The sequence below is a fragment of the Crocodylus porosus genome, unplaced genomic scaffold (assembly GCF_001723895.1).
Source record: "Crocodylus porosus isolate Cpor-Errol unplaced genomic scaffold, CroPor_comp1, whole genome shotgun sequence".
NCBI classification, from domain to species: domain Eukaryota; kingdom Metazoa; phylum Chordata; order Crocodylia; family Crocodylidae; genus Crocodylus; species Crocodylus porosus.
Genome location: NW_017728906.1, coordinates 59,657,903 through 59,673,658, shown reverse-complemented (window position 1 = coordinate 59,673,658; position 15,756 = coordinate 59,657,903). Strand labels below are relative to the sequence as shown.

The following is a 15,756-nucleotide window of genomic DNA, read 5'->3' as shown; positions in this document are numbered from 1 at the left end:
TTCTAAGATCTAAGATCTTCCCCAGGATAGAAGTCAGGCTAATGGGCCCGTAGTTAGCCAGATCCACTCTCCTCCCTTTCTTGAAGATCGGCACCACCATGATAGTCTGGTTTTGTGACACCAGAATTATTATAGCTAGTTAAATAAAAAAGCAGTTCAACTACTATGGTGAAGTACTGAATTTGATGTTTGCACTTAGCAAACATGAACATATTACAGATCTACTATGTTTATGTGCTAATATGCTAATACACTATTTCTGCACTTGGGGTCCAGAAAACACCAAATAAGTGTGAGCCTTAGATGAGAAAGATTATGGACAGACCTCTAATGAGAAGTAAGTTTGTATGGGGACAGTCCCTGGAAAGCTAGACCTAGGTCCTGACTTGAAACCATTAGAGGCATACTCTTGCTCACAGGTGACCCCTTTTTTCATACTGAGCTCCAATGAATTCAGTCACATACAGTCTTTAAAAATCTCAGCACAAAGCCCCTGTAAGTAGATCCAGGTTTGAAAAGGGACTTAAGTGTGATCTAAGCTCAGCATCACCATGCCTAACTTTTAAGTACCTGGCTCCAGAAGTGGACTTCATAAACCCACATTAGTCAGCACTGCACCTTTACAGCAAATAAGGAAAGTAAGACTTTGTCAACCCCACAGCTGTAGCAGGTCCTGGCAAGAGCAGAGCCATGCTAGCTCTCTACCCATGTTCTGTCCACCCACTGTGACACTCCAAAGCCAGAACTATATCAGTGAGGTTGCATCATGCTAATACCTTTGTGCTCTTAGTGGTTGGTGTGCCTGAGAGCACTGATTTGGGACAATTCTAGACCAACTGCCCTGGTGAATTTTCAGGTATGGAGGCATGTGTGAATGGGAGATGGGAAAGGCATTCTTGGCCCTATCCTCACTAGGATATACCAGCAACACAACATAGACAAGACCTGTACCTTGTACGGGCATAGTCTAGCAAAGCAAAACAAAGTGCAGAAAAAAAAATTAATCAACTTTGCTGGTGCATAAGAATTGAGGAAGAGACAAGCTAATTGAGTTTCTCAGGAAGTCTAGAAAGCCAGAAATTTAAACAAGGTGTTGTAAAACATGAGTCCACAAGACCTCATTTTGTTTTGCAATTAATGCAATGATAATTAAATTCTTTATCTCAAAAAGAAGATGTTTGACACACAGGCAGAGGGCCATATCAGTTGAGCTGTTTTATGCAAAGGAAACCCAGTCGTCATAGCGAGGACATTATGCGTAAGCTTCCTAAGAAGTGGATGCTGAATCGATAGTATACTGAATGGGGGGTACACCTAAGGTGGACAGATGAAAATGCTAATGAGAAGAGTGTTTCTGAAATCCCACCTTTCCCACACCCGACTGCACGTCTGACTTGGGCTTCATGTGAGACTGGGATTCACATCCCCAAACTGCTTCCTAAACATGGGCACCTAAGCCACCCCCTGGGCAGGTGGTGATATTGCCTGTTTCAAACAGAATCAGAAGGGACCTCCAGGAGATTACGCCCTACTCAGAGCAGGACCATCCCTGTCTAAACCATCCCAGTCAAGTGTCTGTCTAACCTGCTTTTAAAAACTTCCAAAGATGGACATTTTACAGCTTTCCTGGGTAGCCAGTTCAGATACTTAACCACCCTTATGGTGAGACAGTTCTTAATATCCAACCTAAATTTCCCTTACTGCAATTTGCTACCATTGTTCCTTGTCTTGTACCCTGCAGCTACAGAAAAGGATATCACCCTCCTATTTATAACCACCCTTTGGGTATGATCATAAAGACTATCAAAACTCCCCTCAGTCCTCTTTTCTCCAGATTAAATAATGCCACTTCTTTTACCCTTTCCTTGTAAATCATGTTTCCCCTAGCTCTGATGATATAATATCCTAATGGTTGGAGCACTTGCCCAGAGGAGAGACCTAGTTTTAGGTTCAAACGTTTTAGTCCAGACCTAGTTTTAGGCTCAAACTCGCATCTGCCACCTCTCAGAAAAGAGTCCAATCACCAGCAGATAGACAAAGGTTGTATAGGTGCACTCTATACCCCTCCTGTTGAGGCTGAGCTGTTCTGTGGCAAGAATCATAGGGCCAAAGAATGACTAAGCTAGAGAGTCCTGAGAGCAAATATGACTTTGTAGTCTAAGCAATGCAAGCACCATCTTGGGAGGAAAGGAATACTGCTTTTTGATCCTTGCCCAGGGACTCCTCAAACATTTTGTAATTAAAGAATCAGAATAAAATACAGAAGCAGTGGTGCAAGTGCCTCATTATCTCTCCCTGGCTTTCCTTTTGCACTCTCAGATCCAGCTCTCCAGCAAAACAGGAGCCAGCAAGCTACCCTCTCTGCTGTCCTCCTTCTCCTAAGCATTTTCCTGCCCTTCAGCTTTAGCTCTTAGCAGCCTGGGGAAGCCACCAAGCCAACCCTTCTGGTGTTTGCCTAAGTGTCCTCTGGCTCTCCAGCCCAGAAAGCTCTATGAGAAACTTTATCTACTGCTCTCTCAATCCTCTCAGGAACTTCCATGAGATCCCAGTTGCCCACAAGGATTCCTAACTGATTCTGCTTGGAAACCCTTGCAAAATTGTTCCAAATAGTTGTTTCCTTAGGGAACACTTAGAGATATCCAGTTCCACCCCTTCCTTCCTTTTTTGATTTATTATTCCCAATCTCCTTGCAAGATTCAGCAGGAGTACACCTGCTCCCTGAGTTGAGAGACCTGTACTTACTTTAGTTACTGGATTCAGTGACCCTGTGATGGATTATTACAGTTTTTGCACAGGTATAAATTAAACACAGTACTTACAGGTGTAGCAGGCATACCTTTTTGGGGCTTGGGTTGAGTCCCAGGCTTGAGAGGCTGCTGTTTGATTGGTGGAGCCCACCCACCAACCCAGAGGCAGAACAATGAAAGCAATGCCCTGCTGTTTCCAAAGGGAGGGGGCAAGGAGCAGTTGGACCTGAATCAGAATTGCACCAGCCAGGTCCAGAGAACTTCAGGGGTGAAGGCCCTGAAGAGTATGAAAGGGGAGCATGCTTGGCACACTGGGGAGAGACAATGACGGATAGCGAGGAGATAGGAGCTCTGGAAATGGCCGTCCTCGGGACCCCGCCTGAGCTTCAGCGTTGCTCAAATCGGTGCACGCGGAGCAGGCTCTAGGACCACTTGAGGTGGCTTGAGCCTGTGAACCTGGAAAGTGGCTGGGCAGTCAGCATGCAGATCGGCACACAGAGAGCTGGCCCTGGGAGCAGCTTGAGGCTGCTTGGGCCCCACACGGTGTGCAGATCAACCTATAGGTCTATATTGCTATGGGTATTCTTTAAGGGAGTTTATATGGTTCATGTGTTCTTAAGGTATTAATATGTATATTTGTATTTGTACTTGGTAGGTCTAGGGAATATTATTATTAACTTATTTGGGTTATATAAGTTGATTCCCCATATGAGTTTATCATGTAACCTTAACTATCTTGTTTAATATGTTAATTATTATATATGCTGTAAGTTATATGGTTTACATGGATTGTGGGATATTATATGTAGTGTTGTATGCTAAGCTTTATTGTAAATATTTCATGGTTTATCTTAAGTATATGCATTTATTATAGTAATAATTTGTATATAGTCAAGCACTTGGTCTCGGTCTGGCTCTGTAGAGAGGAGAGGGAAGTGCTCTAGTAGCCAGCCCCTCCATCAGCACACTGCCTGACCCCCAGCACCGTCACTGGGGGACAGGGCACACCCAGGCTACACAAGCAAGGGTGGATCAAGGGGAATGTAGTACTGCCCTTCTGCCATTGCTGCTCCCAGCTGACCTGGGCACAGGGGAAGCCCCAGAGCTGCTCCTGCCCTTCTCCATCTGTGGGCTGCAGGAAGCAGCTGTGTGAGGTGCCACAATCTGCCAGGAACAACAAAGGCAGAAGACATAGGAGGTTTCCTCCCTCTGTACTTGCTTCCTGCTGCTGCCTCTCTGTGATCACTCCTGGTCAGGAGCAGGTGTTGGAAGGAAGAACTTGGACTCTTCTGCTGCCACTGTCCCCAGGTAACACAGGCAAGGGGGGAACACCAGAACCACGTCTTGTCCCAGCTATGCGATGCGGAGCACACCAGTGGCTGCACACAGGTTCACCCTTCCAGCACCTACTCCCAGCCAGCAGGAGACACCCTGGAACGGGGTGTGCAAGCAGCAGGCACTGGAAGGAGCAACCTATGTCACACTGCAGTATCCCTAGCTGGGTGTGGCACCTTGCTGCAGCTGCCTCCCCAGTGTGGGCCAGGAGTGGCTCTGCAGCTTCCCCGCATGCTGCTCATGCCTGGGTCGGCCAGGGATTGTGGCAGTGGAAGCAGCAACAGCAGTGTGCACTTTCTTTCTTCATGTGCCTGTTCCCTGCCTAGCTCCCTGGTGTGCCCCCTTGGCCTGGAGACTCCAGCTATGCCCGATCTGAGGAGTGGTGTGCTGCACAGCTCCTTCAAAAAGTCCTAGATCAGGCATGTTATTCAGGGCATTATAAAAATATACAAGATGCTATAAATTACCAATGTTTCATTTTCTAAGGAAACATTACATTCTGTCTTTTACGAAAAGATGCAACAAATAAAACCAGATAAACTCAAGGCAAGATATAGATTAATAATTTGAAAGAGGGTGAGAAGAATATTGATTTTAAAAAGTGGTTTCTTGGAGGCACAGATTTTAAGAAAAGATTACAAGCATGAAAGAAGGCACAAACATGGAAGTGAGAAAAAAGAGCTTTTGCCAGTCAATTTTTGCAGCAGATTCTCTAACCAAAACAGAATATGTGGTCAAGCAACTAATATTGCCCAGTCAAGTAACTCATGTTGCACAGTGCTCCCTGTACAGCTACTTGGAATATGTATGGTGCTTTACTCATATAATAACGGGCATATCCATGTGAACGTAGCATCCCCATCAATCTACCCTTGCCTGTGTCATGTTTAATCTATACTTGGCTATCAGCAAAGATCGAAACATATGATAATGATGATACACTGATTTCATCCCCGGTTTGTTATTTTGTTATGTGATTGTAGTTTCAATCCATTTAAGAGTAGCGTATGTTACTACAGCTGACATTACTAAAAAACACACATTTTTCCTACCAGAGAAATAGAATTGCAGATATACATTAATGCTGTACATTGCTAGCAGTAGAAACAATGTTTCAAATACAAGTTTCATGCATCACAAACATAACAGTTTATGCACCGCATCCTGCGCTTTTAAACTGGTGAAACACCATTGCCTTTAGCAGAGCTACACCAATGGAAGATCTGACAAGAAAGGTATATTATAATTTTTGTAAGTGAACATGAAATGCCCATTAATAGGGTAAATGGAACTATGCCAATATGTAGTAGCTGAAGAAGTGACCCATTATGTGGGTAGATGTAATGACCAGATCATTAATAATGTAGACAAATCTGCAAAATCCTCAGGCTCATCCTGGATCATCTCTTTATCCCTCTCCACTTACACAATTTTTCTCTCTGCTTCATTTAATCCTTAAAAAAAGCAGTTTAGAGCTAATGGCATTTCAAAATTTTGAATTTTCTAAATGATACATCGTGATTTGATTTTATAGGGACTTTTTTCTGTTACACTTTTGCTGATTAAGGTCTGTTGAATAATGAACTGTGGGTCTCAAACATTATTCCAGTACTGTCTCTGGTTCTTATAAAAGTTACAACACAGAGGTACATGCAAACATTTGCCACAACCGGCCTAAGATTATGCAGCTTATTTTAAGGTTAACGTTACTAGTTAGGCCAACTTAAATGTAATATCTGTATGTACTCATTTGTGGACAGAGTTTACAAATACAGTGTGAAAAGGTCTCACTGATTGTAAAAATCACAACACAATTCTGTGTTCAAAAAGATAATTCTTTGCCTCTGGTATTAAAAATCTACACATGCCCCCAGTGCAGGAAACACATATCTCCTTGTTTACGATATGACTTTCAAAGAAAGCATAACAACACGCATCTCAAACCTCAGGGGTAAAGAAAGTTTTATATGTATAACTTTTTCTCATTGGTTTATCAGAATAACTTAGACTGCACAGTATACAAGATATCTAAGGGAAAATTTGCATGTGATAATTTAAAAGGGATGTAGTAAAAAAAGGAAAAAAATGTTTCAATTTTGCTAGATATCTGGCTGTTGTCCCCAGTCCCTTCATTTTTCATACTACCTGTATACTAGTCTTTTTTTAAAAATATGACGGAGGCAATGCTCTTAAGTTGAGCTCATGAAAGGCAATTTAATGTTGTTTTTATTGGTTTTAAATCAAAGCTGTATGCAACAGTAAGCCAACCTCAAAGGATTTATTTCAGGTAAGACCACAAAGTTTATTTATATTACTTTAGCTTTCAAACAGACCTTTTAAATATGCTCTTTATTTAGGAACTATAAGAACTGTACGTGCTTCCATGGTTCAGAAAAAATGTGTATTTACACAGTATGATGAAAAAAAATTCCCAAGAGAGGAGACATTTTCTCTCTTGATCCAAATCTAAGGTCCATCCCTGAACACTTGAGACACACAAATAATTTTACCCACATGAATATTCTCAGCTAATTCAGCACAGAGCCTGGCACCTGCAGAGCTACAAAGATAACTAACATGAAACTTGTCAAAGTCGTGGAGATCTCTGAAAGTGATGACAAGGAACTTGTAATTGGGTACAGGGTCTGGACACAGCTCGCAGAGAAATTCAGAGAAGGGAAGTGATCTGACTGATCTAACTGACAAAGATGACTTTTTGTGTACTGAAGGGAGACCAGAGGAGGACACTGTAGTAGTCTAGGCAGTGTATAACGAGGGCCTGAATTAGACAGTTAAGATTGCTTAGTTTTAAATGATCTCACACCCATCATTCAGAATAATGTTCTTGGAACACCTGAAATTATATTTAAAAAATGTAAACAGCATTTCATAAACATTGCTACTCCCTCCCTTTCTGATCCTACATTTCACAGTTTAATAACTTGTTTGGAGTGCAGAAAAAGCCTACAGCTATATTTATAACAGTGAGTAGCTGGTACATTTAAACAGCAGGTGCAACGAAACAACCAGGCTTGAATTTTTATACTCCATTAGCCTTGCCAGTAAACATAATCTGTTTCGGCCTAGAATTATGCTTGGCTGTGGGATGGTAGGTGGAGTAGAGGTCTTAACAGAGAAGGTAAAAAATGATTATAGACTTTGGATCTGGGCAAATGCTTAAAATGCTTATATTGACAATGGGAGAACCAGTTTGGCTAATACTTATTTCTTTTACTTAAACTAAGCCTGTGGAAAGATGTAACTTTCAGAAGGAAAGGGGGAGTTGCTGCTCAGCTGCACACATTTGCTGTTTCGGTGCAACTGTAACACTGCATGCTCCTAGAGTGCTATGTATGAGCAAAACACAGGGCTAATGGTATGGTAAGGCTAGACATTACATATACACTGGTATAAATGATTGCAAACCAGTTCAAATCTGTAACACAACAGAAGTTCAGTGCATATAAACTGCTTTAAAACTGGCCCAAACCGGTTTAAGATATACCTGGTTGGATGTGGTACTAGACTTAACTGATTTAGGTTGAGTTGGTTTATTGAACTCCTATCCCAGATCTCCTCCAGATTCAAGTTAACTCACAGTCCCCCAGCATCCTAGGATGCTTTGCATCTCCCCCACAAATCTCTCTTGCATGGTGGGTGGACTAGCCTTGGTAAAAGCTGTCTGCTCCAGCTTTTCAGAGAGGTGTGTTTTAGTGGCCCCTCCCCGCCACCTCTGGCTTCTGACCTGGGCCACTGCAAGCACATGGCTGCATTTCTGGAATTAAGAGTGAATGTCTGTTCACTTGTTTATTCATTCAATCTCTGCAGATTCAAGGCACCCCTTGGAAACTGCCAGAGCTTAGTTTTCACTCTTTTTGCCTACAAAAAAATATGAAAAATAAAAGAACAGGTTTTTTGTTGCAAGGAACTCAGAAAGAACACAGCTATGGATTTCTATTTTAAATCTCTAGGTTTCATCTTGTGAATCATGTTTATTAACCTAACAGTGCTGGCACCCTACAGCACCCTTGAAAGGATCTCAAGACACCTCAGGGTGCCATGACACCCCAGGGAGAATCCCCACGGCACGGGGTCAGACTCGATCTGCTCAGGTCCCTTATGACCCTAGAAACTATGAAACCAATTTATAATCTAATTAGGTGATTCTCAAGCCTTCTTAGACTCAAGCCTTTTTAGACTCAGGCACCTAACCTTAGATTCAAGACACCCCACAGAAAATGCCAGCTCTTAATTGTAACTCATTTTTTACTATGGGAAAAACTTTGTCTTTTCTTGCATGCTACATGAGTCCAAATAAGACATGCATCTTTTTTTATGGAAGACAGAATAAAGAAAAAGTTATGGTTGCACAGATCAGAGACAGAGACTAATCTTCAGCTCACTCACCCTCCCTTTCCTGCTTAGCCAGAAGATGAAACCATAGCTGCTACTGAAGAATGGTCTTCGTAGGTGGATCTATGAATTTGAAAAGAGATAAAAACAGTCTGCAGGGTTGTGAAATAGAAGAGAGACCAGGAGTAGCTAAAAGACAAAAAAAAAAAATGCTAGAAAAAAATGTTTATCTGGATTACTGGAACATCATGACCATTAAAAGGGAAAGGTGGCCATTAACACCTGTGGAGTAAAGAGCAATAAGCCATTAAATCAACTGACTCTATTCAGTTTTCTGAATAGAAATGCCACTGCTGCTGCCAGTCAGTTGGTTTTAAACTTTGGGTTTAAACCAAGGAAGCTAGGAAGCTTTTTTTAAAGCAAGAAACACTATATACTTAAATTTGGGGCAGGAAATCGGCTTCTCTTTAAAACATACTTCCCAGTTTTGGAAGACTAATTTTTAGGGAAAGAGCGGTATGTGTTGTGTGAGTAAATACAGCAATAGAGCAGTTTCTCTGTTGCAAAGAAGGACTACAACAGATCTGACTGTTTTTGACACTATGAATTTTTTTCTGAAACCTCTGGGTTTTTCTTGTGAGTTACATGTAGATGCGTACATGTAGATATGTAACCATGCACATATTGCATAGCACCCCTTAAAGGATCTCAAGGATCTCGCCATAAAGAAATAAGGAGTGTATTTTATAAATAGGCTTTAAAGCTATTTGCTGACTGCAGAGGAATGTAGAGTCTCAGTACTCCTGGTTTCAGATCAAGGTCTGGAAGGAAGTGTTCTAGATTCATTGTCCCCGTACCTTCACCCTGTTTCCCTCTCCACTTTCCACTCTTTTTCCAGTCTTTCCCACTTTTTCCTCAGTGTCTTTCTAACCCCCATAATGTTTCCTTAATCCTAAATTCTCTGCTTCTTAGTGTCTATCAGTTCTCCTTAATCCTCTACCCAGACACCTCTTCCCCTTGTGTTCTTACATAGACTCCATCCAGGTCCTGTCTGATCTCCCACTCTGCAACTACGGTTTCCCAACACATTCTCTTCTCCACCCTCTAGCCTGTTTCAGTTCTCCACCCTCTTTCCCCTTCTCCAATTCTGATTTCTTACCATTGTACATTGAACGAAGTAAGTTTTGACTTCCTCCACTCTGCCTTGACTTCAGCCGTGAGGCATTAAAGGAAAGCAAAGAATCTTTCTGCTTGAATTTCCTATGAACATTTCACAATTGCCCTTGGCAGCAGGGAAGGTTAATAGCTAAAATGTCCTGCTTGGTCCCTGCATTTGCAGGCTACCACTGTCATACCGGTGCATACACAATCCAATCAGCATGTAAGAAACAAGAAGAGATGGGGCAGGCTCAGTCCTCAGAATTCAGTTGCCGATCTCAAGCAGATTCTGTACTGAGCAGGTACAAACTGATCTTTTCCGAAGCTCATGGTTTGATGGAATCAGGATAATTTTTCACAGGGAAGGAACATTGCATCCTGAATAGATAAAATTTGGCAAAACTATAATCCACTGGTTTTATTTTAAGGAAAATATTCATACAACCTCGATGTTTTACAGTATTTGCCTGATGTGCCTGTGCCTGAAAGCTTGCAAATAAAGACATTTTCTTGTAAATATCTAGTTGGTCTAATAAAAGTTATCATCTCTACCGCGAGTTTTGATTCCTTCATACATCCTTAACATCTGACAGCAGTACAAAGCTCAGCTGGTATTATAATACTCCTCACCTTCTTGACAATTGAAATCCAAACGTCTCTGCTGAAAAGTTAAAACTGAGTAGCACCTAGCATTGTGTAGTGCCAAAGCGGATGGAGATAATAATGTTTTAACACAATGAATTAAAACACCTCTCTAATTAAAGGTGACAAGTCCTTCTGCTCACATAGAATGGACAAGACTTTATTTCCTTCTCTACTGAAAGAATAAAATAAGAGCAGATCTTGACTGAAAATAGTGCCCAGTATCAGGACTCCTGGCTGTGGCATTTTTGGGTCTTGCAAAGCTGTGAAATCAAGGCTTTGTTGTCTTAAGTTGGGTACTCAAAAGCTGAAGAGCCAGAAATCAGAGGCCACTTTTCAAATGTTGGGTATAATAAGCTAAATTTGATGTCTGAAGAATAAATTATTTTTTATTTTTAGTCTGTGCAAAAGGGTGATAGACATTAAGACACAGTACTGGAATTCAGGGTAATCACTTGTAGTAAAATTCAGAGTTATTACTAGCAACTGCGTACAATTCTAACCCGGAGAGGGCAAAATGGCAGATCCACCTGCAGCCAGACTCCATTTCCCGGCAGCCCTGGCTCCTTTGGCTTCCATTGCAGGACCCAGCCCTGCTGACTAGGCACCCCAGCCTGTCTGCCCTACACCCACTTCTGGGGGTGGGACCCACATGGGCAGGGCATGCAGCTGGCAGCTAGGATGGGGCCATGGCCAGGAGCAAGATAGTCAGGCAAGGCCAGGTAAACCACAGGATCTTGGGGTGGTGACAGTGCAGGGATGAGGCAGAGCCGTGATCCACTGCCCACGTGTCCCTGCAACAGGCATAGGTTCCATTGGCAGGGGCATTGAGGGAGCATATCATGGCTCTGCCCCATGCTCTCACTGCCCTAAGATCCCAGCTCTGGCCCCAGGCATGGCTCCCAGTCAGTCTCCGTGGAGACCTCAGGATCTTGGGGCAGTGACAGTGTGGAGCCAGAACCTGCACTTGTCACTGGGATATGTGGGCAGCAGATCATAGCTCTGCCATGGCCCCATGCTCTTACTGCCCCCAGATCCTTGAGTCCATGGAGGCTGGCCAGGAGCTGCACGGGCAGGGCACATGGCTGGGTGGGGATCTGTCCAGGGCTGGGGCTGGGGCCATGGCCAGGATCCTGGGGCAGTGACAGTGTGGGGCTGGGGCAGACCCGGGGCAGATCTGCTTCCTGCATGCCTGTGCATGCAGAGCCCACTTATCTCACTCCCAGCCATGGCCCCATTCCAGCCACCCAGCTGTGCACCCTGTCCATGCACATCCCTCCCCCAGCAGTGGGTGTGGGGCAGAAAGGGCCAAGGTGCCTGGAAAGTGGGGTTTGGTCTGGTGGCAGCAGAAGAACCTGCCACTGCAGGGGTTGCTTGAAATGGAGTCCACTGCAGATCTGATTTTGCCCACCCCTGTTCTAACTAGAGACAAAGACACTGAAATGTCCATTTGGGCCTAAGGAACAAATGTCAGGAAGGAAGTATGATCTGAGCTTTTCTGTTGCACAACTGTGGAAGAAGTTAAGGTTTAAACCCCAATTCTGGGTATAGATGCACTCTTGAGAAAGTGACAGTGACTAGGCCCATTCTTAGTTAGTTTGCTTCTATAATTTTCTGGTTTCAGCAATTCTAGAAATGCTACTAGGACCCTGTATTAGCAGCAAAGGACATCAGGAAAGGTTTATCTCATGAAACTTCAGCTAAATTTATGGTTCATGGAGGTTTTGTAATAGTTCGTCTAAGCTCATGCCAAACCTACAAGCGTTTTGAAGTTTCATCATCAGAAATTTATATATTAAAATAGAAATGATCTGGAAAGCTCTGTATGTTCTAGGGCATTTGTAAAGCAACTGGCATAGTGGGACCCTGATTGCAATTAGGCTCTTTCTGTGCTACTGCAATCCAATAATTATATCATTCTTGCAGACTGTCTCCACTGTCCTTTCTTCCCAGCAGCCAGTAAGGAACACTGCTGTATTATCTTCAAGGAACTTAATTTTTTTTACAACACTGGAAGCCAGTAAGGACTTTTAACAGCCTTTGAATTCAATTAAGGTTATGCTCATCTTGTTCTTCTCATTACTATCTATTTGAATAATGGGAAGGTACCAGCTGCTTTTCCTTCAATCCTGATGTGATACTTTGACAACCTGAGTAGGATATAAGACAGCCAAAGATTTATACATAGAAAAAACATTTTCCTCGAATCTAAGATGCTAAACCATCATTGAGATCAAATTATTCTCTGACAGAGCAAACCATCAAGTAACCATATTTCAGCTTGGAAAAACAATTCTACCTGAAATGGAAAAGAAGAAGTTTTGCTAACACTGTGAAGCATGTGTTGGTGACAAATCAATGCCCTTCAGGTTATACTGTACAGGTGACTATGATCTGTAGAAACTTTCCTAGTGGTTTGTAGCATCAAGCTTCTTGCAGGACATGGCCTGCTAGAAGATCTGTTTACAAAATTGTCCAAAGAATGAAAATTTCAGAGATCCATCCTTTACTTAACCAAGAACCTGAGTGTAAAAACTGAAAGGCTTGCTTAAAACTTTTTGCAGAAGAAGCAATCTTGGAAATTAGGTGCAGTTGCTAACCATCAGTAGGGCTTTGGAAGAAATTAATAACAGGGGTAGTGGGTGTAAACAGCTAACATATTTTATGAAAAAAACTTAATCAGGTTATAAACAGGATTATAGAATTAGGTTGCCTGCAGCAAGCACAGGACTGGACTCAATGGAATAGGAGGGCTCTTCCCCAAAAAATTACAGGGTAAGCACTCAAATGGATTGTAACTGAATTCATTTGGGCAATACTGCTTGCTGGAATTCAACCCATTGAAAACAGCCTGTGCTAGGTCATACATGCTATATAGCTGTGTTGATATGACACTGTGCAATATAGTGCAGAGCCACCCAAGCAGCTGTGAATGGATAAAGGAGATCTGCATTAGTGTGGCATTTTGCCTTGGCTAAGGTGTCATGTTTCTCAAACAGAATGATTAACCCAGGCAGAGTTTTTCACTATTGCATCTGTATTGCTTCCAGGTGAATTTGAACATTGTTACACCATCACTTATTTAGGAGTCAAGTTGGGCCTGGCTTTGTATCACCAGCATTTGGAAGGGGTCCAGCATAAGGTTAACAACAGGGGAGCTTTTATCCATCAACTTGCTGGCACCAACTGGGCTGCTGCAAATTTTCAAGCACTTCACACCGCCACTTCAGCATTTGCGTATAATCTAGGGCTGCGCGAAACAGCACTGTTCTGTTTTGACTTCCGTTTTGATGTTTTGACAGGACAGTGGGTTTTTTTGAGTTTTGTTTCATTTTGAAACCGCTGTTCCGTTTTGTTTCGTCAAAGCTATTTCGATGCTGTTTCGACGTTTTGCCCATAAGCTATAATGGGGAAGCACAAAACTGTCTATAACATTGTCATTTCTTGCCTGATTCACATGAAACTTGCAGAGATGGTAGCCCCTTCTGAAGCCATGAAGCCTGCCAGGGTTCAAGGAGATAGGTGCAGGAGTTTCTGGAAAACTGCACCACAGGCTGCTGACAAGCAAAACTCATGATGTGGGTGACACTGTGTGCGTGTTAAGGCACAGTGGGGTGAAAACTGCAGACATGTTAGGCCCTGCTGAAGCCATGGAGCCTGCCACGTTTCAAGGAGATAGCTGAAGGGGTTTCTGGGAAACTGCACTTCAGGCTGCTGACAAGCAAAACTTGTGACATGAGTGACACTGTGCATGTGTTAAAGCATGCACTCACTGGTGCTGGGGCCTCTACATGATACAGTAATGGGTCTCTTCCTCCCCTACAGCCTCATCTCAGTACACCACTCTCCCTGCCAGCCTTAGCCCTGGGGCTTAGATGTGCCCAGGGCCTTGCGTCCTTCCGGTCAGGTCCTAGAGGTGTTGGTCTAAGGACATGACATTGGCAGACAAGGTCCTTTCCTTTGGGTCAATCTAATTTGGTATGTTTTAGCAGACCAACTGACTAATTAGTTACAGAAATATATCTTAGCAAGCTTTTGGGTTGAAAAACCTTTTGTCAGGCTGAGGAAGCACCTGCAGTTGGTGTGAGTGTGCATTCCTGGATGGAAGGAATAGTAAAGAAGCCAGAGGCTGGCATGCAATGCAAGCAAGAAAGCCAGTCAGTGAAAAGGAAATGGAGGCATCAGGGGGTGGGGGACAGGCTGGGGTGGGAGGGAAGGGGGATGTAGCAGCACAAATAAAAGTGGAAAGGTACCAGGGGAGTCAGATGTCCGGCAAGTTGTATGTGTCAGAATTCTAATGTCTGGGCTTTCCTCAACCAGGACTGTGTGCATGTGGTAGCTGGAGGTTATGGCACCTCCTACCTGCTTTTCACCAGGGGAATCCTCGGTCCTGGCATTTCCTGGGGCTGCTGCATCACCAGCAGTCCCACCAGGCCTCTCCAACCCTGGCAGAGTGCAGTTTTAGTGGTCATGCCCAGGAACTGGGGCCTCCTCCTTCCCCATAGCACCAGCCCATACTTCCAAGTTTGTCTTGGCACAGAAGCTCAGCAGGAATATGTTCTTCCCCTGCTGGCTGGTGATGCAGTGAGTGCCCCCTCCAGCTCTGAGAGTGGGGCATTAAATAACTTTTAAATAATGAAAAAAGGAAATAGGTATGGATGGAGTGAGGACGGTGGCATTCACTTCGTCTGCACCTGGAGCTTGGGGAACTGAAGCAGTGGGAGGTTCAGCTTGAGGAACACCAGCTGCTCCACCAAACCAGGATCCAAGCAGGTGTGGTGGGGTGTCACTACATCCCCAGTGATGCTGAACACCCTCTCACTTGGAACACTAGTCAGTGGATAGGACAGGTGTTCATGGGCAACTATGGCCAGATTCAGCCACATTTGGTTGCACATTGCCCAGTAGGCCAAGGGGTCACACAGCAGCAGCGTCACATCTTCGGCAAGATAGGCAGCCATCAAGACCTGAATGCTACCTGCCTGATGGTAGGGTCATAGTTTCATAGTTGGTAGGGTGGGAAGGAACCTGAGCAGATCATCAAGTCCAATACCCTGCCATGGGCAGGAAAGAATTCTGCGGTCAAATGAGCCCAGCTAGGTGATTATCTAGCTTCCTTTTAAAGACCCCCAGGGTAGGAGTGAGAACCACTTCTCTCAGAAGTTGGTTCCAGATCCCAGCTGCCCTGACTGTGAAGTAGTGCTTCCTGATGTCCAGCCTGAACCTACTCTCAGTCAACTTATGGCCATTATTCCTAGTTACTTCTGGTAGTGCTTGGGGGAGCAGGGTTTCTCCTGTTCCCTGCTGGTCCCCCTTGATAAGTTTATAGACAGCCACCAGATATCCTCTCAGCCTTCTCTTGTAGAGGCTGAACAGGTTCAGGTCCTGTAGCTTCTCCTCACAGGGCCTGCCCTGCTGCCCCCTGATCATGTGAGTGGCCCTCCTTTGGACCTTCTCAATGCTGTTCACATCCCTCCTGAAATGCGGTGCCCAGAAGGTGCCTCTGGTTTGGTGCCTCTGG

At 43.8% G+C, this 15,756-nt stretch overlaps 1 long non-coding RNA gene across 1 annotated transcript in view; it reads right to left on the bottom strand.

Moving 5' to 3' along the window:
• LOC109305946 overlaps nucleotides 1–14,221 on the bottom strand; it is an 18,092-nt gene extending 3,871 nt beyond the window's left edge. Inside the window, exons 1-2 of the long non-coding RNA XR_002099778.1 lie at nucleotides 14,080–14,221; nucleotides 10,390–10,393 (exon numbers count right to left, since the gene is read on the bottom strand). This is a non-coding gene — a long non-coding RNA (uncharacterized LOC109305946). The remainder of the gene's footprint in view (nucleotides 1–10,389; nucleotides 10,394–14,079) is intronic.
• Between the last annotated feature and the right edge of the window lie 1,535 nt (nucleotides 14,222–15,756).